The following is a 23,925-nucleotide window of genomic DNA, read 5'->3' on the forward strand; positions in this document are numbered from 1 at the left end:
TGGGCATATACCCTGAGAAAACCATAATTCAAAAAGAGTCATGTACCAAACTGTTCATTGCAGCTCTATTTACAATAGGCAGGACATGGAAGCAACCTAAGTGTCCATCAACAGATGAATGGATAAAGAAGATGTGGCACATATATACAATGGAATATTACTCAGCCATAAAAAGAAATGAAACTGAGTTATTTGTAATGAGGTGGATAGACCTGGAGTCTGTCATACAGAGTGAAGTAAGTCAGAAGGAGAAAAACAAATACTGTATGCTAACACATATATATGGAATCTAAGAAAAAAAAATGTCATGAAGAGATTAGTGGTAGGACGGGAATAAAACACAGACCTACTAGAGCATGGACTTGAGGACATGGGGAGGGGGAAGGGTAAGCTGTGACGAAGTGAGAGAGTGGCAGGGACATATATGCACTACCAAATGTAAATTAGATAGCTAGTGGGAAGCTGCCACATAGCACAGGGAGATCAGCTCGGTGCTTTGTGACCACCTAGAGGGGTGGGAGGGAGGGTGACGCAAGAGGGAAGAGATATGGGAACATATGTGTATGTGTAACTGATTCATTTGTTGTGGAGGAGAAACTAACACAGTATTGTAAAACAGTTATACTCCAATAAAGATGTTAAAAAATAAAAAAAAGAAAAATTAGCATTGGCCTACGGATTTAGGGTTTTACATTTTTTTGTTTATTAAAAATAATGTTAATAAAATAAAAATTAGCTCCCATGTAACTGGCAAAGCAAAATTTATAGGGACCTGATTTTAAAGTCTACTTTTTGGGTCAATGTAGTATCAATAAAGTTTAATACTACCCATGGATTTGTTGTGTGTTGTTAAATTTAATACGAAGATCGTATTAAAATATGTTTGCTTATGGTTAGTCCATTTGTTCCAGTGACCATTGCTGCGAAACAAACCAGCCCAAACTCTGTGGTGTAAAACAAGCTTTCAGGTGCTCATGGCTTCTGTGGGTCAGGAATTTCTAGAAGGCACAGTGGGGATGACCTGTTTCTGCTCCACAATGTCTGGGGCCTCAGCTGGAAGATTCAGCAGCTGGGAGAGGGGTTTCACTTGATGCCTGGGGCCTAGTATCATATGATGGCTTGTTCACTCACATGTTGCCCTTGGGCTGGCAGGACCCAAAATCTAGGACGGCCGACAGGTGTGCCTATCCTTGGCCTCTCTGAGTGGCTTGACTTCCTCACAACCATGGCAGCTTACATGCAAGTTCAAGGTTCCAAGTGCAAGTGTTTCAGTGAACAAGGTGGAAGCTGCCTTAGAAACCATGTGGTGCCAGTCCCATCCCTGCCACCACTTCTGTTGGTTACAAGTGAGTCACACACCTACTCACATTCAAGGGGAGTGGACATAGGTATGATCTCTCAGTTGGAGGAGAGCCAAGGTCGTACTGTGAAAGCAAGGGTGTGTCAGCTGGAAGGGTGCAGCTATTTTTGAAAGTGCAGTCTGTCACAATGTTTATGGTGTGGTGTGCATATTAATTATCCATTTGAGAGGCTCTTCCCGGCTACAGTCTGTCTTGCTTACCTGCCGTTATGCATTTGGGAACTATTCAGAAAAAAAATCTTTATCTGTGGTCCAAAAAGAAATGAAATTCTAATAATAGTGATGAAAATAACAAATGTTAACTTGAACAATACAATGATACTTTTATTATTCAGTTTACTAGTAACATTATAAATATATTCCATTAAAATTCCATTTATACACATATCTATGAAGACTTTATTTCTCTTTATTCAGGCCGGTTGTCAGACAAACAGCAGATGGCCTGCCCATAATGCATTTGGTTAGATGTTCTCATTTGGGCCATAACATGTGAATAAAAAATGTCATATTCCAAACTATCTCATCATTTTCAGTAATTACTGGATAAAGTCCAATGCGCACACAGGTCTTTTATAGCTGTGTGTTATATTGGCTAGACCTAGTACTGGAGACTTGGTTTACAGTAACACTATTTTGCTAAGTTTCAGAATGTATTATTTAGCTCTATTCAATTTGGTATTTACCAAACAGTCATAATATATATACTTTTTTGTACATAGAATTTAGGCATGAAGTTAATGAAATTATTTTATTAATTCCACCTTTCTGGTTTTATCATTTTTAAAGATCATATTGCTAAAATAAATGCATATAATTATTGTATCTTGTAGTAGATTAGAAAACTGAAAATAAATCTTTTCCAGAAAAGAAGTGGAAAACAAAAAAAGAAAAGCCAACAATAATTCGGGCAATTAGTAGAAACATTAAGATGGTTTTACAGTGTGTTTTATTTGAGGATTTATTTCAATCACATAAGACTCCAAGAGTTTTTGGTTTTTGTCGTTTTCAAAAATTCAGGTGTTTGTCATTAGTGGAACTTCTAGAGATACTAGAAGTAAGCTCTTTATGAGTGGTGGGAGTGAAAATGGAAGACAATTACTCCATTTCATGAAAGAGGAAAACATTCAGACTCTGATGTACAATAGGTTTTGTGTAGGACATTTTCTTTCTTTCAGTCTTGAATACCATTCAATCACTCATACTTTCTTCATCCAGCCTCCACAGTTTCATGAAGATGGCCCCTTTTAGCATCTGCCTGAAACTTTAAAAGGTGTAATAGAAGGTGCTGTGTATAAAAAGTCCTTATTGGTGTTGCTTCCTTCAGTGTAAGACAGAAGTACAGATTAGTCAAAAGACTTAAATAGAAGACAGGCTCTCTTGTGTTACTTTGCACCTGCATCTTCCATTTACCTTTTCTATTCACTTCACCTACATACTCAGGCAATATTGATGAGAAAATGACATTTTCAGAAAAGCAAGCATCAGAATATGTATTTACTCTTCAACCTTATTAGTGTATTATGCATCTAAGCAAATGAAATGTAGCATATATCACAAGTAGGTTCATTTTTTACAAATATTTTGGCAGTGTGTTCTGGTTTTTGTTTTCAGTGCTATTTCTGAAATGTGACTCCATTAACCAGAGAGTTTAAATATTTTAGTTCAGAGCAGTGGTTCTCAACTGCAGGCAATTTTGACCCCTGGGGGACATTTGGCAGGGTCTGGAGATAGTTTTGTCTCCACTGGGGGTGGGGGCAGGGGATGGGGTGGGAGTGCTACTGGCATCTAGTGGGTACAAGAAGGGAGGCTGCTACATATATATGCCAGTTAATTCTCTGCCAGACATTTGCATTGAAATATGCTCTAAAAGTTTTCTTGCTCTACACCAGCATTTCTCAACCATGGCACTATAGACATTTTGTACTGGATAATTCTTTGTTGGTGTTGAGGGGAGGGCACTTTCCCATCCTATGCAAGACTGACATTTGAGGTTGGAAATGGTGATGATTTAATATTGGAACTAGTTTGTTCCCCTCTACTGCCATTTAAGGTTGTCTGCTGTATTTAGATTTTTTTTTCAAAAGAAGCCTTATTAGATATTGAAAACCCTTAGTTTTGTAGGAAACCTTCAAATATTATTGGAGTAAATTTTCCATACCAATGACTTCATTGTTAACTGGGGCTTGATTGTTCAAAAACAGGACTTATACAGCGTTGTACATCATTTATATCTCAATAAAACTGGTAAAAATAAAAACATTAAAAATTTAAATGTAAGATGACAATTTTTGAGAGCTTCATTTATTTGGGCCTTCTGTTCAGTATTATGACAGGTGTATGGACCCCACGGGGTCCATGTCATAATTCTCAAAAACCATGAATCTGTTCCTTTAAATGTTGAACGAGGCTTTGCACATGTGATTGCGATTAAGGACCTTGCGCTGGGGGTTATCCAGGTGGATCCAATCTAATCACACGAGTCCTTAAAAAAGGGAGCACCCTTTCCAGCTGTAGTCAGTAGGCTAGGTGGATGGCAAGGTGAGAAGGACTCGTCTTGCTGTGTCTGGCTTTGAAGATGGAGGTAGAGAGCCATGAGCCAAGGAACACAGACAGCTGCTAGAAGCTGGCCAAGGTAAGGAAATGGATTCTTCCCTAGAGTCTCCAGAAAGGAAAACATCCCTGCCCATACCCTGCTTTTAGCCCAGGGGGACCCTCTGCAGACTTTGTACCTACAGACCTATACGGTAAAAAAAACTTGGCGTTTATTTAAGCGATTAACTTTGCGGTAACCGGTTCCGGTAGCAGTAGGGAACTAAGACAAGTATTTTATTTGTATATCTCATTTAACGCTTTCAGCAACCCTAGGAGAAAGGAGTTATTCTTTTCTCCAACTCACAGATGGGGAAATGAACTTCTGGAGAGATCCACACAAGGCCAACTGCTAGCAGGTCAGAGGACAAGGTCTCAAAGGCAGGTGCAGTTAGCTTTAAAACGAATGCTCTTAGAACTGACCTCTACCTTATTTTCTAGGTGAAAGTTGATTACTCTTTTTCAAAAGTATAAAACCCACACCCCATCTTTGGTCCTTATTCTCTTTGTAAAGTATGAACGCTGTGATTAGCTGGAACCAAGTTATTTTCTGGAATTTACAGAGTTCAGTGCCACCTGGCAAAAGGGAGGGCATATTTTCATCAATTTATATTAGTTTTTTAAAAATATTTGAACAAATAAAACTTAAAACTCTGATTTCCAATTAAGTCCTGTTCATGCCTCCATAGCTTTTCAGCCTCTTCCAAAGCCCTCCATTTCACAGCTGTTGCTCATTTCTCCATGTGTTTTCCCCACACCTTCCACTCTGCTTCAGCCAGTGAAACTTTTAGACCCTTACATGAGTCATGCCCTCTCCTACCTATTTTTGCTTTTACTTTTTTCCCCTCATTATTTGACACGCTGTTTGCTCTGACTGGAACGTATTTTGCACTCCTTCATCTTACAGTTTGTACTCATTCCTCAAGTCCCAGCTACCTGTCATCGATTCTTCTGGGAACCCTATCCCTTGTAGCCCCCTGCCCCCAAGACTGAGCGTGCTTCTACTGCACTTGTACTGACCCATTCCTCAGAAGTTATTTTCCCACTGTACTTTCTTTTTGCCTTGTCTTCATCTCCAGGGATAGGAAAGTTCCTCAAGGATAGGACCGTGTTTACTGGTAAATATTTTTAAAATCATGTTTATTGAAATATAGCTCACAACTGAAAAGTGCACAAATCCTAAGTGTACAGCTGGTTGAGCTTTAATATAATGACATACACACGTAACCAGTAACTACCATTCAGATGAAGATACTGGCAGCTCCCCAGAAGCACACCACCACCCTCCCAGCTCATCCTCCCTGAAATCGCTATCCCTTCCCCAGCCCCACTCTCCCAGAGACAGTCACTCTTCTGACTTCTAATGCCATGAATTGGGTTTGCCTGTTGTGTTAGTTTGCTAGGGCTGCCATAACAAGGTACCACAAACTGGGTGACTTAAACAACAGAAATGTGTTGTCCCATAGTTTTGGAGGCTAGGGGTTCAAGATCAAGGTGTCTTCAGAGTTGGTTCCTTGTGAAGGCGGTGGGGAAGAATCTGTCCATGCCTCTCCCCTAGCTTCTGGTGGTTTGCTGGCAATCTTTGGCATTTATTTTGCTTGTAGCTGCATCACCCCAATCTCTGGCATTCCTCCCGTGTGTATGTCTCTTGCGTCCAAATTTCCCCTTTTATAAGGACACTAGTCCTATTGGATTAGGGGCCCAGGCTACTCCAGTATGACTTAATCTTAATTACGTCTGCAACGACCCTATTCACAAAGTCCCATTCTGAGATGCCGGAGGTTAGTACTTCAACATTATGAATGGGGGCGGGGGCACAATTCAACCCATGACACCTGTTTTTGAACTTTAATAAAATTGTACACTACGTGTTCTATGTCTTTGACTCAATATTATGTTCATGTGATTTGTCTACATTGTCATGTGTATCAGTGATTCATTTTCATTGCTATTCTGTGTTTCATAGACTGCCTACACCATATATATTTATCCATTCTACTGTTGCCAGATATTGAGTGTTTATGGTTTGGGGCCATTAAAAATAGTGCTGCTATGAAAATTTTTGTATATGACTTTTGGTACATGTAAGTAAATATTGAATAGATGAATTATTATGAGGCAGCTAAAGTACTTTCTTCTCACTTTAATAGATTTACTACATAAACAGATGTCAAAGTTTGGGAAGGAAGAATCAAACGTTTCTCCAAACATGTTTCTTGGTATACTAGTTCTGCAGGATCTTAATGGGTGTCGCTTTTTAAGAGTTCCATGACTTGGAAATATTAGATTGAACAAAGTAAGGCACTTTGTTCTTCTTATTGCAAGTTATATTGCAGGATTTTTTCAGAGCTTTAAAATGCTAACGTGAATTGTGTCTCTCCTGGAGAGTGAATATGAAAGGCAGTATTTCTCAAATTTGCTTGACAGGGCAACATTATTTTGTTCTGAGCAGGATATAGCTAGGAACCAAAATTCCATTAGGCTCTATATTTCCTTACTAAATAGGTACTGGATTTTTTTTTTTTATTCAAATAGGATATATTATGAGCTCTTTCAGTAAATTATTTAAAGCTGAGTGTCAGGAAGATAAAAATATGGTTTGGACCCTGGTTCATCTGCTAACTTTGAGCCTTATGCTGAGTTTTTGTTTGGGGAGATTGCTTAAATTTCCTGAAATATCATTTATACTTCAATGATAGACCATTTTTTTTTATAGGGGCTTCTCTGTATTCACAGGTTTTCTGTGATAAAAGAGCTCTCTCTCTGAGAGAGAAGGCTCAAAACTTGGCAAGAATGGTGATCAATCAGCCAGGGCAAAGCACATGCCACAGTTTTACTGATGGGGTGTGATTAATGCTTAAAAAGGAGAAGCAACCCCATTTCAATTCCCTTTTCAACTTTATTCTTAGCAGCACAATGGATTAAATGCTTGCAGAAGGAGTTGTTTCTATTGTATATCTTTAAAGAATTACATTTTAATTACCAAATGCATTGAATCTGTATATTAAGTGGTTTTGGGTTGCAGTGGTTTAGGCATCAACACTTTTCCTGATGTCTAATTTTTGCTGACTACAGTCTAAAGGGAAGCTTGTCTCAGACAGGCAACAGGACCAGGGGTGCCAAACAGCATGGGGGCCCAAAACAAAAGGGCTTGCACCCCAATTAAGTTAAAAGTCTCTGAGCTCCTCCTTCATTCCAGATGACAAGTAAATTCAAATCTACAGGAGAGATTTAATTAAGATACTTTGAATTCCTGGCTTCATGCTTGCAATCAATCTGAAGCAAGCACAAAAAAATGCTGTGGCACTTAAAAAATGACTGCAATAGAAGTAGGATCTAGACCACAGTCAAACGTCAGGAAGCTGGTACCCAATAATACTCTTCATTCTGTACTTTTGATAGCTAGACAACTTAGAAGTCTGATTCTTTTGGCTGGTATAGTCACTTCAGTTTTTTGTTCTTGGTGGTTAAAAGCAAAGGCTTTGGAATCGGACAAATCTGGTTTCAGATTTGTTAGTGATCGCCAAAAGCCAGGGATTGTGCCTCCCTTTCCACGTTCTTGCATAAGCAGTTCTGTTAATTCTACCTCTGACATATACTGTTGGCCCTCCATATTCCCAGGTTTCCCATCTGTGCATATGGAGGGCACACCATACTAAGCTATTTTATATAAGTGACTTGAGCATCCTTGGATTGTGGTATCCTGGTGGGGGGATGTGGGCAATCACCTGAGGACACTGGGTGTTGACTATGCCTTAAAGATGCCCATTCCTTTCCATCGCCATTCACTAGCCTAGTGATTCCTCAATCTTGGTACTGTTGGTAACCTGGACCAAATAATTCTTTATTTTGGAGATTGTCCTGTGCATTTAAAGATGTTTAACAGGATCCCTGGCCTCTACCCACAAGATGCGAGTAGCACTCACCCAGTTATGAACCCCAAATGTCTCCAGACACTAACAGCTGTCCTCTGTGTGTAGGGGTGAGGATGGGGGGAGATCAACCTCTGTTAAGAACTGCTTTACTCGTGCCGGTTATTTTTACCCCTTGACACACAAAATTAACTACCACAAAGCCCACTTGAAGTATTTTGATTTTATTTTAGTTGATTCATTTAGATTTTTTGTTATATTTGAAATGGTGAATTACATTATTTAACTTTGCCTCCTCTCAATCTTTAAAAATTATTATCTTTTGTTCTGGTATCTATTGCTACTTAAAAAAACCCCACAATTTAATTTAAAAAAGCAATAACATTTATTTTGCTCACAAATCTGCAGTTTGGGTAGTAGTTGGCAAGGACACCTCATCTCTGCTTTACTCGTGGCAACAAAAGTGACTAGATGTCTGGACAATAGGCCTCTCTGCAACATGATGGCTGGCTTCCAAGAAATATCCCGAGAGGGAGAGAACCAGGTGAAAGCCAAGCTGCCTTTTAGGACTGAGAAATGGAATATTTCCTGCCATATCATTAAACAAAGGATGTCACAGTCGTCAGCAAATGCAGCCACCACGAATGTGATCTGGTGAGCCCTGCGGGAACTCGGGAAGGGAAGAATACCTGCCATCTAGCAGCTATCAGACTGCAGCCACTCCCTACGGTGAGCCCTGGGGAAACTCAGGATGTGAAAACACAGGATACTGGCCCCAGGTGGCTGAGGTGCATATCAAAGGAATGATTTCAGTGAGCTCAGACTCTTGCATCTTCCCATACATAGAAAAGCGCTAAATTCCTTAACTTGGGATATCTGGTTTTATTTAATAATAATCTTTGGATGTTCCCGGGTACCTGGCCTTTGTTGCAAAATGTCTATATATAACCTGGTTCCCCCACTTCGCCTCCTGGGAGCAGTTCTCTTAGGGTTACTTGAGATTCTGCCTCCTGGGCTTAAGTCCTAAAAATTTCCACTGAATGAAAATAACTCTCAACTTTTAGGTTGCGTGTATATTTTCAGTCAACAGGACCTAACCTCAGAATTCATACAGTGTCACTTCTGTGGTATTCACCAGGAGAATCACAAAAATCTACCAAGTTTCAAGGACAGGAAAAATCTCCACGTTGTGATGAAGGAATGACAAAATCCTAGAAGAGTATGTGGGATTAAAATTACTACAGTGACCATTTTTCAGAGAATACTACCTACCACACTATTTCAAGATGAATATTAACTTGGGAGTTAAGTTGGAAGTTTTTGTCTCATTTAAGTTTAATGAGACTGTATTGGTTTTCTATTTTGTATTACAAGTTATCACAGACTTAAGGCTTAAAGCAACAAAAAGTCATTTTGCAGTTTCTGTGGATAAGGAATCTGGACACAGCTTAGCTGGATTCTCTGCTCAGAATTTTACAAAGCTGAAATTAAGTTATTAGCCAGGCTGCATCCTTCCTGGAACTTGAAGTCCTCTTTAGATCATATGATTGTTGATAGAAATCAGTTTCTGGTGATTACAGGACTGAAGATTCCTGTTCTCTTTCTGGTTGTTAGCTGGTGGCAGCTCCCAGATCCTAGGGGCCACCCACAGTTCCTGCCTGGAGATCCCCTCCCCTACCCACATACCCTCTTATGCTTCAGATGGATTTTTAAATTTTTACCCTATTCTATAACATTTATTCCATACAGGTGTTACAGACATAAGTAACCTGAAAAGTATAGACGATAGTAAAATAATTCGGAAGTGATGGGTTTTTAGTACTTATTACCTTTGTTTTGCATTTCTTTATTTTTTCCAGGAGGGTTCTAGGTGCTGTTAAGGGGTTCACATGATCAGGACAAACCCACTTGAATAATCTCCCTTTCTGTGAGCTCAGAATCGACTGATAGGTAACCATAATTATTCATGCAAAATCCCTTTTGTATGTAACAAAATATAATCAGGGAATGACATCCCATCATGTTATTTTTTTTTTTGAATTTTATTTTATTTATTTTTTATACAGCAGGTTCTTATTAGTTATCTATTTTATACATATTAGTGTATCCATCATGTTATGTTTACAGGTTCTGCCCACATTCAATGAAAGAATTATGCAAGGTATATACATTAAAGGAGCAGAAATCTTAAGGTCCATCTTATAACGCTGCCTACCATAGAATGTTTGTAATTCTTCATTAAACATGATGCTGACTGATTCTGAGATGTGTAGGTCTGTATAAGGGCAATCTAGATCTGTCTCATAATAGGCCTTTTCCTCCAAATTAGTATTATGTTGTTATATTAATAGTTGTTCAAATATTTTATCCTGATATTCCCAAAATGACCTCACTTGGTGTTACTGAACTCTATTTACTATAATTTTATTTAGGAATTTGCATCATTATTTAGTGATAAGATTGATTCTATAGATGTTTTATTGTACTATTAATGTTGGGATTAATTCCATGCTGGTACTATAAAGAATTTCTTATCTTACATTTTGAGTGGTTTAAACAACAATGGAGATTCCTAATCCATGAAAGGCTGTTAAAGTGTGCCTATGAAAAAATTTAAGCCTAGTAATTTCAGGGTTTTTTTTGGGGGGGGGGGGGTGTGCCTTTTTAAAATGTTTTAGTTTATTTTTTCCCCCCAATTTCCTTTCTGGTAAAACAACATGTTTAGTTTTTGTTATTCCAGGGTCAGTTTGGTAATTCATTTTATCAGCTTTTCAAATGTAGTTGTACACAGGTAAGACAAGATCAATATTAGAATTCTTTACATTTTTTTTTAAAGAGTTATGTTACCATTCTCATTTCTAGTTTCATGTTTTGTGTTTCTTTTTTAGGGGAGATAGAGAAGATTTTTTGTGAGGTGTTTTTATTAAGACAAAGTATTATATACTTCTGCTTTAAAACTTTTCTGTCTGTTCTTTCTTTTTACACTTATTATTTGAATTAACCTTAAAACAAGTCTATAAGGTATTACTAACATTTTTCCAGTGAGAACTGAGGCATAGGGAGGCTGAACCTCTAGTCTACGGTCATAGTTAGTGGATGACAACACTTGCATTTGAATCCAAGCATTCTTGCTCCAGAGTTTGAGTTGTCAACACTGGTAATCATCTATATTTTTATTTTAACCATTCTAATGTCGTGAAATAGTATCTCATTGCAGTTGTGGTTTGCATTTCCCTAATGGCTTATGATAGTAAACATCTTTTCATGTACTTATCAGCCATTTGTGTGTTGTCTTTGGAGAAATGTCTAACTAAATCATTTGTCCATTTTAAAGTTTGGTTATTTGTTTGTTTTACTGTTGAACTATAAGCGTTCTTTATACATTCTGAATATCACTTCCTTATCATATGACAATTGCAAATATGTCCTTGATTCCATGGATTGTCTTTTTAATTTTTTCATGATACCCTTTGAATCACAGTGCTTTTTAATATTGATGAAGTCCAGTTTATCTGTGTCATGCTTTTGTGTCATGTTTAAGAAACATTAATCCAAGATCACAAAGATTGACTCATATTTTATTCAAAGAGTTCTATAGTTTTGGGTATTACATTTAGCTCTGGTCCATTTTGAAGTAACTTTTTATATGGTGTAAGGTTGGGGTCCAACTTTATTTTGTTTGCAGATATCCAGTTGTCCAAGCACCACTTGTTAAAAAGGTTATTCTTTCCCCGTTGTGTTAAGAAGCTATATTCTGATTTCATATAATGAATCAACCTTGCATTCTTGGGATAAATCTCACTTGGTCATTTTTATAATTCTTTTTATTTGTTGCTGGATTCAGTTTTCTAGTATCTTGAGAATTTGTGTCTATATTCATAAGGGATATTAGTGTGTAGTTTTCTTATGATGTCTTTGGTATTGGAATTCTGGGAAGACTGGCCTCATGAAGTAAGTTGGTAAGTGTTCCATCTTCAATTTTTTCACAAGAGTTTGTGAACAACTGTTACTACTTTAAACGTTTGACGGGATTTATCAGTGAAAGCATCAAGACCTGTCTTTGTGAGAATTTTTTGATTACTAATTTAGTGTCTTGTTATAGGTCAATTCAGATGTTTCTTTTTGAGTCTGTTTTAGTACTTTATGTCTTTCTAAATATTTGTCCATTTCATCAAGTTATTTAATTTGTTGACAGGATTGTGAATAATTAATATTCCCTTAATCTTTATTTCTGTAAGGTAGTGAGTAAGGTCTTCTGTTTTCATTCCTGTTTTAGTAATTTGTCTCACTTTCTCAACTAGTCTAGCTAAAGTTTTTTGTCATTTTTCTCCTTTTTTTTTTTTCCTGTTACATTGAATGTATATCTGTTCTTAAGCCAGAACTACACTGTCCTGATTACTCTAGCTTTGTAGTAAATTTTGAAGCCAGGAAGTATGAGTTTTGGAGCCATGTGATTCAATGGATAACTTCTGGTTTTGGCTGTTTCTATTGTTTTTCTTTTCTCTATTTCATTTATTTCTGTTCTAATCTTTTCTTTTGTGAACTTTTGATTTTTTTCAACTCTAGAATTTCTATTGGGTTCTTTTTTAATAATTTCTATTTAATGATAGTCTTTTTCATTCTCATACATTCCTTTGTTCTTTAGACATGGTTTCCTTTAGTTCTTTCAACATATTTATAATAACTGTTTAAAAATCTTTGCCTTGTAAATCCAGTGTCTGCGTTTCCTCAGGGACAGGTTCTACTGATTCCCCCCTGCCCCCCGTCGGTGTATAGCCATGCAATCTGTTTTTTTTGCCTGTCTTGAAATTTGTTTGAAAATAAGACATTTTAAGTAAGACATTTAAAAGAACCGTTCCCCCCACCATGTCCTCTCCTGTGTTTGTTGCTGCTGGACTGTATTCTTTGTCATGTGTGGCCACTGATTTCTCTGCCCAGGTAGCTTAGTGGCCAGCTAATGAATTGGACAGAGATTTTCTTAAAGGTCTTGAAAGGGTAAGTCTCCCACTCTTTTCTAAGGGACTCTGGGAGTACTGGGGTGCACATTCAGTTGCTCCAGCAGTTTACAACTTACCGTAGCCATCACTTCCTGCTTGTGGAGCTCCTGGAGGTGAGCTACAGATGGAAGATTAAGGGCCTCTCCGGCCTTTACTTATCACCACATTTTCAAGACTTTCTAGGTTCCCAGGAATACGTCAGTTTAAAAAATTTCCCAGGGCTTCCCTGGTGGCGCAGTGGTTGCGCGTCCGCCTGCCGATGCAGGGGAACCGGGTTCGCGCCCCGGTCTGGGAGGATCCCACATGCCGCGGAGCGGCTGGGCCCGTGGGCCATGGCCGCTGAGCCTGCGCGTCCGGAGCCTGTGCTTCGCAACGGGAGAGGCCACAACAGAGGGAGGCCCGCATACCACAAAAAAAAGAAAAAAAAAAAAAAAAATTCCCTACAGGCATCTAATCCCACAGTTTTTCCTTTTAAATCCTCCCTCCATCCCCCATTTTAAGCTTCTTGTATGCTTCCATTGTTATTCTTGCCTCAAGCAGGTATAGTGTTAGACAATTGCAACTGCTTTTTTTTTTTCCCTGACAAAAAACGTAGGAGGAAAGTTGTTTGCCCTGAGAGAGTTCTAAATCAGGTCAAATAAAACAGGTCCTATGAGTGTAGGTTTTCAGGGAGTAACCACATAGGTCAAATAATGACAGTTCTCTGGGAATGGGGCTTTCAGTTCAAAACCATTCTAAACCTCTTTTTTCCCATCCAGTGGTTGCTAGTCTAGCAATTTTCATAGCTATCTTGGTTTTAAGAGTGACTTTTTCAAGGCCAGAGCAGAGGTGGGGAGAAGGTGATGGGATAATGTAGGTTAAAACATGACTGGGCCAGCTGTTCTTAACAAGATTCAACTCTTTTCCTGGAGTAAACAATACTCAGATTGGTGTAAGTCTTTTTTTTTTTCTCAGAGTTCTGAAAGTTGATTTTGAGAATCTTTGTTAGTGTTTTTACTGCTCTTATGGAGGAGTAGATTTTCAGATGTACTTACTCCCCCATTCCAGTAGTCCTATCTCGTAGTATATTTTCTATGCTGCATAACAACCACAGCTTTCATAGCTTAAACATACCCATTTATCATGTCACTGTTTTGTAGGTCTGAAGTCTGAGCGCGGATCAACAGGGTCCTCTGCTTAGTCTCACAAGACTGAAATTAAGATGTCATATTGGGCTGGCTTCTCATCTAGAGCTTATGGTCCTCTCACAAACTTATTGTTGACAGAATTGAATTCCTTATATTTGTAAGACTGTGATTCTCATCTCCTAGCGGCTACCTCTCTCCATAGGCAGTTCACAACATGGTGGTTTGCTTCTTTGACACCAGGAAGAGTATCTCTTTGACTTGTTATGGCTCTAAACTCTAGACCCACTGTTAAAAAGCTTACTTGTTTATGCAGTCCCGCTGAGGATAATTTCCTCTTTTCCCCTTTGACTAACTTAAACTCAATTGATTAGGGACCTTCATTACATATGCCAAATCCCTTCATCTTTGTCATATAAAATAACATAATTACAGGAGTGATTTCCCACCACCTTTGCCATATTCTGGTTAGAGTCAAGTTAAAGGTCCTGTGTACACTCATGAGGAGGATGTTATTCAAGGATCATCATAGGATTGTCTACCACAAACAGTAAACTCAAAGTTCTCATTCCATTAATTGGTTTGGTAATTTTCAATTCATATTTTTGTTTTCATAATGTCCTAATGACCTCAAGCATTATTATAGAGTGAAAGTAGACTGAGTGGATCCCATTTAATTAATATAGTCAAAATCTAATGCCCAGTGTAACAAGAGCAAGTTTTGATAAGCCTTGTAAGGACAATACTCTATGTTGGGGACTTACTATAACTTACACAACTGTGTTGCCACTCTCATGCCACTCTCAGTACCCTAATCTATACTCATAATTGTGTACTGGCATTCTTCTGGTAGAAACACTTTTCTTGACAAAAGAGACTGAGAAAGTATAAATACAGCTATTACCATACTTCCCTTGAGTTGGTAATTTTCTCAGGGTATGTTATGTGGGGAATAATGGTGAGCTTTATACCATGATGGTATCCTTTTTAGACCTAAGTAAAGGCTTTAAATGTAAACTTATGTAACTGAATGACAATTGAAATGTACATGTTTAGCCCTACTTTGACTTGCTTACAAGATGCTTATAATTACTGCTCTTTATCCCTGATAAAGTAGAAATCATAAAGGAAACCATGAATTGCTTATAAAATGGGATGCCTAAATACCATCTGTAGTGTTTCTAAACTGTTTTTCTTAAGACAAATACAGGATGTATTTGCGAAGCCTTTCAGAATAGTGATGTTTATTTTCATTCACATTTTGAAAAGGAAATTCTTTAAAAAACACAGTGCAACACTGTATGGCAATTGTACTTGAAAATTAGATGTAGGTAACACACAAAGGATTTATTTCTTGGAATTCAGATTTTTCTAACAGGTAAAGTGCTATTCCAAGAATTGGATTCAATATCTACTAGTTTTCCTTGAATCTTAATGCTAAAGTTCTAATTAAATGAATTTTATGGCATCAATAATTCTAGAATTCTTTAAGGACTACATTGGATTAGGAAACACAGTTGCTCTTGGCTATTAACTTTCGTATGTAAGGCCAAGTTTATAAGCTCTTTTCATTTTTTGAAGATACAATTTTTGCTGACAGGGCTTTTAGAGATAACTAATGAATGAATGTATGATTGTGCAAAAATTTTAAATGATGAAATGGCTTTTTCTAATTAGAAAGGACTGGACCAAACAGGTTCCACTTAAGTCAATGAGGGAAAAAATATACCCATGTTCTAACCTGGCAGAGCTTGTTAGGCCTAGATAGGGATACAGTTATACTTTATACCACAGATATAGTCCTGAGGGCTTACTTGCACTTCACATTTTTTTTTTTTTTTTTGCAAATGAAACTACATTTTTAAAAAAGCTGGGCTTCCCTGGTGGTGCAGTGGTTGAGAGTCTGCCTGCCGATGCAGGGGACACGGGTTCGTGCCCCGGTCTGGGAAGATCCCACATGCTGTGGAGCAGCTGGGCCCGTGAGCCATGGCCGCTGAGCCTGCACATCCAGAGCCTGTGCTCCGCAAAGGGAGAGGCCACAACGGTGAAAGGTCCGCGTACCGCAAAAAAAAAACAAACAAAAAAAAAACAACTAAGAGAGATGCCTAGATGTAAAGGCATTTTGGCAAAACTATTGTGGTTTAGCTAGCATGCAGACTCTGAAGCCAGACTGCCTGCACTCAAATCCTGGATTTTCTACTTTTAACCATGTGACTTTGGGCAAGACACAGACTTGCCCCTCAGTTTCTTTATTTAATGTGTGTATGATATTAGTTGGTACCCTATAAGTTTGTAAAGAGGATTAAGTAGTTAATATCTGTAAAGCACTTAACTTTCATACAATATTCACTTTGGCTTATCTTTTGTTAACACAAATACTTTGTAATGTGACTTTTTAAAAATATACTGAGGTTTCCTAAATGCAGTACAGATGCAATTTAAAAGTAGCTGGTAAAGGCATTCTCACTTACAGTGATATCTTACATAGTCTTTCAGTGCTGGTGTTTTTTGTTTTTGTTTTTGTTTTTTTTTTCCCTTTGCACCTATTTATTCACTTAGCACATGTTTTCAGAGATACTGCTATGTATCGGGTACTATGCAAGACTCCGGAGCTAGATTGTTGAGCAGGAAAGATATAGTCCTTGCCCTCACAGAGTTTATAATTGGATAAAGGAGACAGATAAAAAGCAACTGATGGCTTCCCTTCTGGCAACTACCTGTATGTTCTTTGTATCTATTAGGATGTTTTCATTTCGTTCTGTTTTGTTTCGATTCCACATATAAGTGAGGTCATATGGTATGACTATCTCTAACTTATTTCACTTAGCCTTATAACCTCTATATCCATACATGTTGTCACAAAGGCAAGATTTCATTTCTGGTGGCATCTTTAGGATTTTCTATATATAGTATCTTGTCATCTGCAAACAGTAACAGTTTTATTTATTCTTTTCCAATTTGTATTACTCTTATTTCTTTTTCTTCTCTGATTGCCATAGCTAGGACTTCCAAAACTACGTTGAATAATAGTAGAGTGGACATCCTTGTCTTGTTTCTGATCTTAGTGGAAATGCTTTCAGTTTTTCACCATTGAGTATGGTGTTTGCTGTGGGTTTGTCATATATGGCATATACCCTGAGAAAACCATAATTCAAAAAGAGACATGTACCACAGTGTTCATTGCAGCACTGTTTACAATAGCCAGGACATGGAAGTAACCTAAATGTCTACTGACAGATGAATGGATAAAGATGTGGCACATAAGTACAATGGAATATTACTCAGCCATAAAAAAAAATGAAATTGAGTTATTTGTAGTGAGGTGGATGGACCTAGAGTCTGTCATACAGAGTGAAGTAAGTCAGAAAAAGAAAAAGAAATACCGTATGCTAACACATATATATGGAATCTTAAAAAAAAATAGTACTGATGAACCTAGTGGTAGGGCAGGAATAAAGACATAGGCATAGGGAATAGACTTGAGGACACAGGGAGGGGTGGAGGGGGAAACTGGGACAAACTGAGAGTAGCATCGACACAAACACTACCGAATGTAAAATAGCTAGTGGGAAGCAGCAGCATAGCATGGGAGATTAGCTCTGTGCTTTGCGATGAACTAGAGACGTGGGATAGGGAGGGGATATAGGGACATATGTATGCATATGACTGATTCACTTTGTTGTACAATAGAAACTAACACAGTATTGTGAAGCAATTATACTCCAATAAAGATCTATTTTTAAAAAGCAACTGATGAAATATTTAAAATTTGTAACAAATTCTATGAAACAGAGTACTGAGATAGAGACATTCAGAGATAAAGCTACGTCATTATACTGAGTAATCAGGAAAGATCTCTTTGAGGAGGTGACATTAAAACTAACCTTGAATTTTAAGAAAGAATCAGAATAGCTGGCACTGCACTGTAGACATGTGAAAGATGATTAAGGCATGAAAGACCCTGGCATGTTTAAAAAAAAAAATGCTGAAGAGGATATCAAAGTGGTGGTGGGAGAAACAACTTTTTGGTGGTGGAGGTGGGAATCAAAAGTTCAGTTATGGTTATGTTAATTTTGTTAGTTTTTTTAGACTTCCATACAGAGATGTCTAGTAGGTAGTTGAATATATGTATTTCAAGCTCAGAAGAGTTTGAGCATAAAGAAAAAAATTGGGAAATAACAGTATATGGGTTATATTTAAACTCATGCAAATGAATGAACTCATCTGGAAAGAGAGTATATAAAGAGAGGGTCAAGGACTGAAATGGGAGGAACAAAAGTGGAGGGTGTGAGGTCAACTGCTCTAGGACCATTATTCGGGGTAATGCTAAGAACATAATATGGTCTATCAGTTATATCCTTCTTCCAAAATCAAACACTGGAGTCTGTTAAAACAGTGGAATTTCATGGTCATTGTGTATGTCTATATATTATAGCTAAATTGTTTCTGGCAACAGGAGATTAAAAAATATGTACATAAACTTTCATTATTTACCCTTTTTCTAAGGCAGGTATAATGGAATGGACCATCACCTCCTTTGTGCTGGCAAATATAATTCCTTCAATGTAGCTTAAATTTTTGTTTGAATTTTTTGAGACCTCTATCTGATGCCATCTCCTTGAAATCAAGAAAATCAGTATTCTCTCCTAAGATTAATAAGGATTGCAGAAAAGTGTGCTTGAAACAAATGTTTTTAAAACAAGGCTAAATAGGTGAATCTTTATCGGCCATTGGGAGCCAGAAAGGGTTTACTGAAATGGAGGAATGTTATTGTAAGAGTTGTGATGTAGGGAAATTACTTTTGGTCAGGGTGAAGGAGGGAAAGGAGAAAAGAAAGGAGAAGAGAGATTGGCGGCAGGGATAATTAGAAGAGTGGTCAAGACGCGATGAGGGTGTGACCTACAAGACAAGCAACACAGGGAAGGCGAAAGGAGGGAAATGGATGCAACATTCATTGCAGGAAGAAAATAAAACTATCTTAGTTTATGAGGGAATAATGGATTAGAAGGAATCAGTTATTTCCTGAGAGTCTTGAGCTGTGTAATGGGTAATAACTCACAAACACAGTAGGGGAAATAGGTTTGGGGACTGAAGTTAGAAGTTGGGTTCCACTAAGTCAAATAAGATATGTATCCATTAGAGGTGCTGGGAACTATTCAGAGAAGGGCATTAACTTCCCAACAGGAAGCTAGAGTCAATTCTTACCACTCTAACTTCTGTGACTAAACCATAAGGTGGCATCCATTTAGTTTGAGGAGCAAGTGTATATTGAATCACAATCCCTTGTTTTTTCCTGTTTATTCCTTTCTGAGTTCATTTCACATTGAGTAGATTGCAGAATTCTGCTATTTTTTACGGTATCTCTTGTGATTTTCAGCTTCATCTTTCTAATTATTAGAACATTTTTAAAGTAACTTCGTTTTCATATGTCATGTAGTTAATGTTATCAGAAAAAAAACGATAACTGTAACTCTGATATAATCTCTTGGCATCCTGAACCTCTCCATAGCATACCATGGTAACACGTGTATTCCAAGCTAGACTCGAAGTCCCAAAAGTATAGACATTGTTTCCTTTGTCTCCACTGAGCTTAACACACAGCGTTGGGAGCACAGTACCAAACTTTTTTTTTTTTTTTTTGCCATGCCGCAGGCATGTGGGATCCTATTTCCCTGACCAGGGATTGAACACACGCCCCCATGAATTGGAAGGGTGGAGTCTTAACCACTGGACTTCCACAGAACTTATTTTCTAATTAATGGGAAAAATATAACTAATATGTAAAGGCATTGTTAAAATATGTGTATGTTAATATTACAGGGTACATATGATGAAAGGGTATTGAAGTAGTTTAAAGAAAGGCTATTATTTGGCAAGCCCAGAAGAAATAGTCAAGATTGGAAAAAGATTCAGTACCTACTTACTAGAGAGAATAAGAGAATTTAAATGTTAATAACAAAATATTTTAAAATTAGATTGAGAAATAGTTTAAATGAAAAATACAATTTCTGGTCAAGAGTTCACAGTATGATAATTATACAAATATTAGCAAGAACAAATTTATATAGCTTTCACTGTATGCTAAGTGCCATGCTAAGGGAGTTATACATATTATTGTAAATATTCTTAGCAACCCAACAAAGCAGGTGTTATTAAACCTATTTTTCAGTTGAATAAACTAAGGTTGAAAAAGATTGTGTAAATTGTATAAAATTCTGAAGCAGCAAAAACGTTGGAGAGCTGAGACAAATCTAGGTCCTTCTTTCTTCGCAGTCTAGCTCTTTCTATGATGCAGATTTTATCATTTGCTTCTTTTGCTTTTCCTGTGTGTATTTCAGCATAATTCTTGACATGCAGAATTTACAAGATCATATTTTGACCTTATCTCAATGGAATCCATGACAATTTAGTATTAACCTACTTCAAAAAAATTATATTTGACTCAAAACTGAAATGCTCAGACACGGCATGGATGCCTCATAAAGCCAGAAAATGTGCCAATATACGTAAACAAAATGATGCCAGTATAGTCAATAAGTTGTTTCCATAGATATAACTAATTACCAAGGTTTTGCTGATTTTAAAACTTATTTAATATTGTATCAGTTATCTAATTTACAATATAAGTAAATTGTTTAACTGTTTATTCAACTGGTTTAGAGTGCCACATCAACAGTAAGTTATTTATAATACACTTCCAGGAAAAGTTAATTGTGTTTATTCAACTGATTTAGAATGTCACTTTATAAACAAATTTGCTAATCTTTGAAAAAGCTACTTATTGGGTCCAAATGAAAAAAATATTTATTTTCAACAAGAGCACTGGAGTGATTTTTTTAAAAAATATTTTCATTCCCTATTCAATTCACAGAATTGATGTAAACCTTGAGAAATTGGCTAGGGATAAGTCTTGGTCATCAGGCTTATGGTTGGTAATAATTAGCTTAGGGATCTTCTAGCTAGTTGTCTACTCTAAAGCCACAAATTAATAACTTATAATTTAAATTATTTGATATAAATTTTATAACTGTATCCTGGATACGTTATTTTCACAAGGCTATTGGATAATATATTCGCTACAGTATTTCCTTCAAATTATCTGTGTTTTAGTGATGTGAAGAGGTAGTGATGATACATACAGGTACTATTTTATGCTTTGCAATAGTTTGCTTAATCTTTTTTTTTCTCTTTCATATACAAAAATTTCATGAGCTTTAATTTCAGATTATCACCAATTTATCATACTCATAGTTTTGTAAGGCATGTTAGAAAGTATTGTGGTTATCTTAATTAATTTTGTTACTGTTGAGTTTCAGCTTTAAGTTACATACTATATTAGTTTACTGGGGAATTATACCAGTTTGGGGACAATAATGTCTTCTGGAAGCTTGTCTCACTTCTTGCCAATGTTCCAAAACCTTACCTTCTGTTAAGCTGTCTTTTTAAAAAATATCCAGTTCTTATCACCACCAAACACATAGACGTATCCTTAGATACTGCTTTTAAACAATTGAAACCTCAACAAACTCGAGGTCTTGAGTTGAAAACCCCCATTTGTTTTGAGGTTGTGCAGGAACACCCAGCTGCTTGGCAAAACTCTTAGCCAGGCATCTGCTTTGCCCTCCTTTTTATCCTGCTGGCTCTTTGACCCATTTTAGCCTGTTTTCTGCCTCTAGTCCAAACTCTTGAGTTTTTGAGCTCTGTTCACTGATTCCTGTCTTAATTACTTTGGTTTTCAGAATACCACCTTGAAGTCATTTCTGCTATTATACTCACCATTCTGAAAGGATTCAGTTTTGCCTCTTGCTTTATGGTTTCAGACTTGTACGGACAAACCCAAGCCAGTTTTATGGCTATTACTTCAGAATTTCTCAGTGGCCTACTCCAGACTGGTAGAAACTTGTCATTGTCCCCCCCTTATTCCTACCAGTGTAGAGTTAAGGCAGTTTCACCCTTAAGTTTAACCTAAGAATAGTTTTTGGAGATTAATAAATCAAGAGGCCTTCGTTTTATCTTGACTCTCCTGTTCTCATTACTATGTAGAGATCAATTATGTGTGATGATAGCATTTCTTTTCCCTCTACTTTTCCTTCTACTTGACAAAGGACTTAGGAGAGTACTAAAAGCAAACTCTTTATACTAGCAATATAAGAAAATACTTAGATATATATTTTACAAATGAATCAAAATGTCCAAAAATATTCTGTATAGATGGCATCCTCTCTTCTTCCCCCTCCTCAATTTTAACAGGAATCTGCATGCCTGGGACTGCATTCTGAACTAACATAATAAATTCATTTTGAACTAATATAACATGTTTGTCAATGCCATAAACTCGTGGGCTGATATAGGATATACATGAAGAATACATGCCCCATCTAAAGGCATTCAAGGGTAAGTTTTTATTTAAACATTGACATGATAAAAGTCTCAGTGGACCCCCAACTACTCAGTTAGTGAAATTTGAAATATAAAGGTCTATTAATTTACACTAACCCTTAATTTTTGTAATCATTGATTGAATGTAGAACAAGTTTTAAAAAATAAAAACGAAACAGACACTCAGACAAAACTAGCAATGGGTTTTTAACAACACCAATACAAAACTAATCTATTTAACTATGTTGTGTTTGTAATTTGTTTTCTTAATTATTTATAGGCTTAACTATTTAAAACCCAGTATATAGTTCATGCATCATGGTATTTTAGTTTTCCTGGAGTGTTTAAAAAAAATTCACAAAATAAAATCTCAACACTGAAATTTTAAGTAGGGGAACATTTTTTTTTTTTAAACTTTTTATTGAATTTGTTACAATACTGCTTCTGTTTTTATGTTTTGGTTTTTTGGCCGCAAGCCATGTGTGATCTTGGTATCTAACTCCACGACCAGGGAAGGAACCCACATCGCCTGCATTGGAAGGCAAAGTCTTAGCCACTGGACTGCCAGGGAAGTCCCAACACTGAAATTTTTAATTGGTTTCTTAGACATTATAGAACCTTCTTGTATATGGATTTTTATGGTGACATTGTTTAAGGATTTTTATTTACTGATTGATTTTTAAGCCTTTGGAGTCAATGTAGAGTAATTGTTAAGAGGTTATAGGCTTTAAGCTAGGCTGCCTGATATCCTGGTTCTACTTCCCTCTACCCCATATTCCATATCCATTGTAATATTGTTAAATTAAATTAAAAGAGATTATACATGTGAAAAACCAATACCTAGGTTATAGTTAGCATTTTGGTGAACATTAACTTTCATTATTGGGAACATTTTAAAACTAAAGCTCTGCTTGTTAACAAAATTTTAAGAAATCCACTGTGCAAGATAGACGTAACCTCATGCTCTTCTGACAGTGCATTAATAGATAATCGTTTGCCTACACAATATTATCTTGGAAGGACTCCTGCCAATGTTGCTGAGGCATGTTGCATTGGCTCAGGATCCCAGTGGTTACCCAGTTGATGATGAAGGAAATTCTGTTATGGATGCATAATTAGACTTCATTGTTATCCTGGTGAAGGGGTGCTGTTGAGCCTGTTGATGTGGAACTGGTTTGTACAAATCAATCAGTAATTAAGAGTATGCCCATCATTGCAATATCTAACTCAGAAGGGAGTTAATATTCTCTCAGGGTATCTTGGAGGTACTGAGAATTTACAGAAAGAAACAATATTGTCCAGTCTAGTTTATGTAATAAATATAGCTAAAATTTGGGGGGAAATTATAAATGTATGATTAAATGAGATGTTCTAAAACTACTTACATATATCCATAAGGGCCCTGAAGGGGAGGCTGCATATTGTTGAAGAGTTTGACATATGGAATCAGCTAGAATTGGGTTTATCTACTCTACTATTTACTAGACTTATAAATTGGGACAATAATCAACACTTTCAGAGCCCCAGCTTTTAAGTACTCTTAATCCATTTTACATATCTCTCACATTATTATTAAGGATATTTATAAATACAAAATACTT

This window comes from Physeter macrocephalus, chromosome 1 (genome assembly GCF_002837175.3).
Source record: "Physeter macrocephalus isolate SW-GA chromosome 1, ASM283717v5, whole genome shotgun sequence".
NCBI classification, from domain to species: domain Eukaryota; kingdom Metazoa; phylum Chordata; class Mammalia; order Artiodactyla; family Physeteridae; genus Physeter; species Physeter macrocephalus.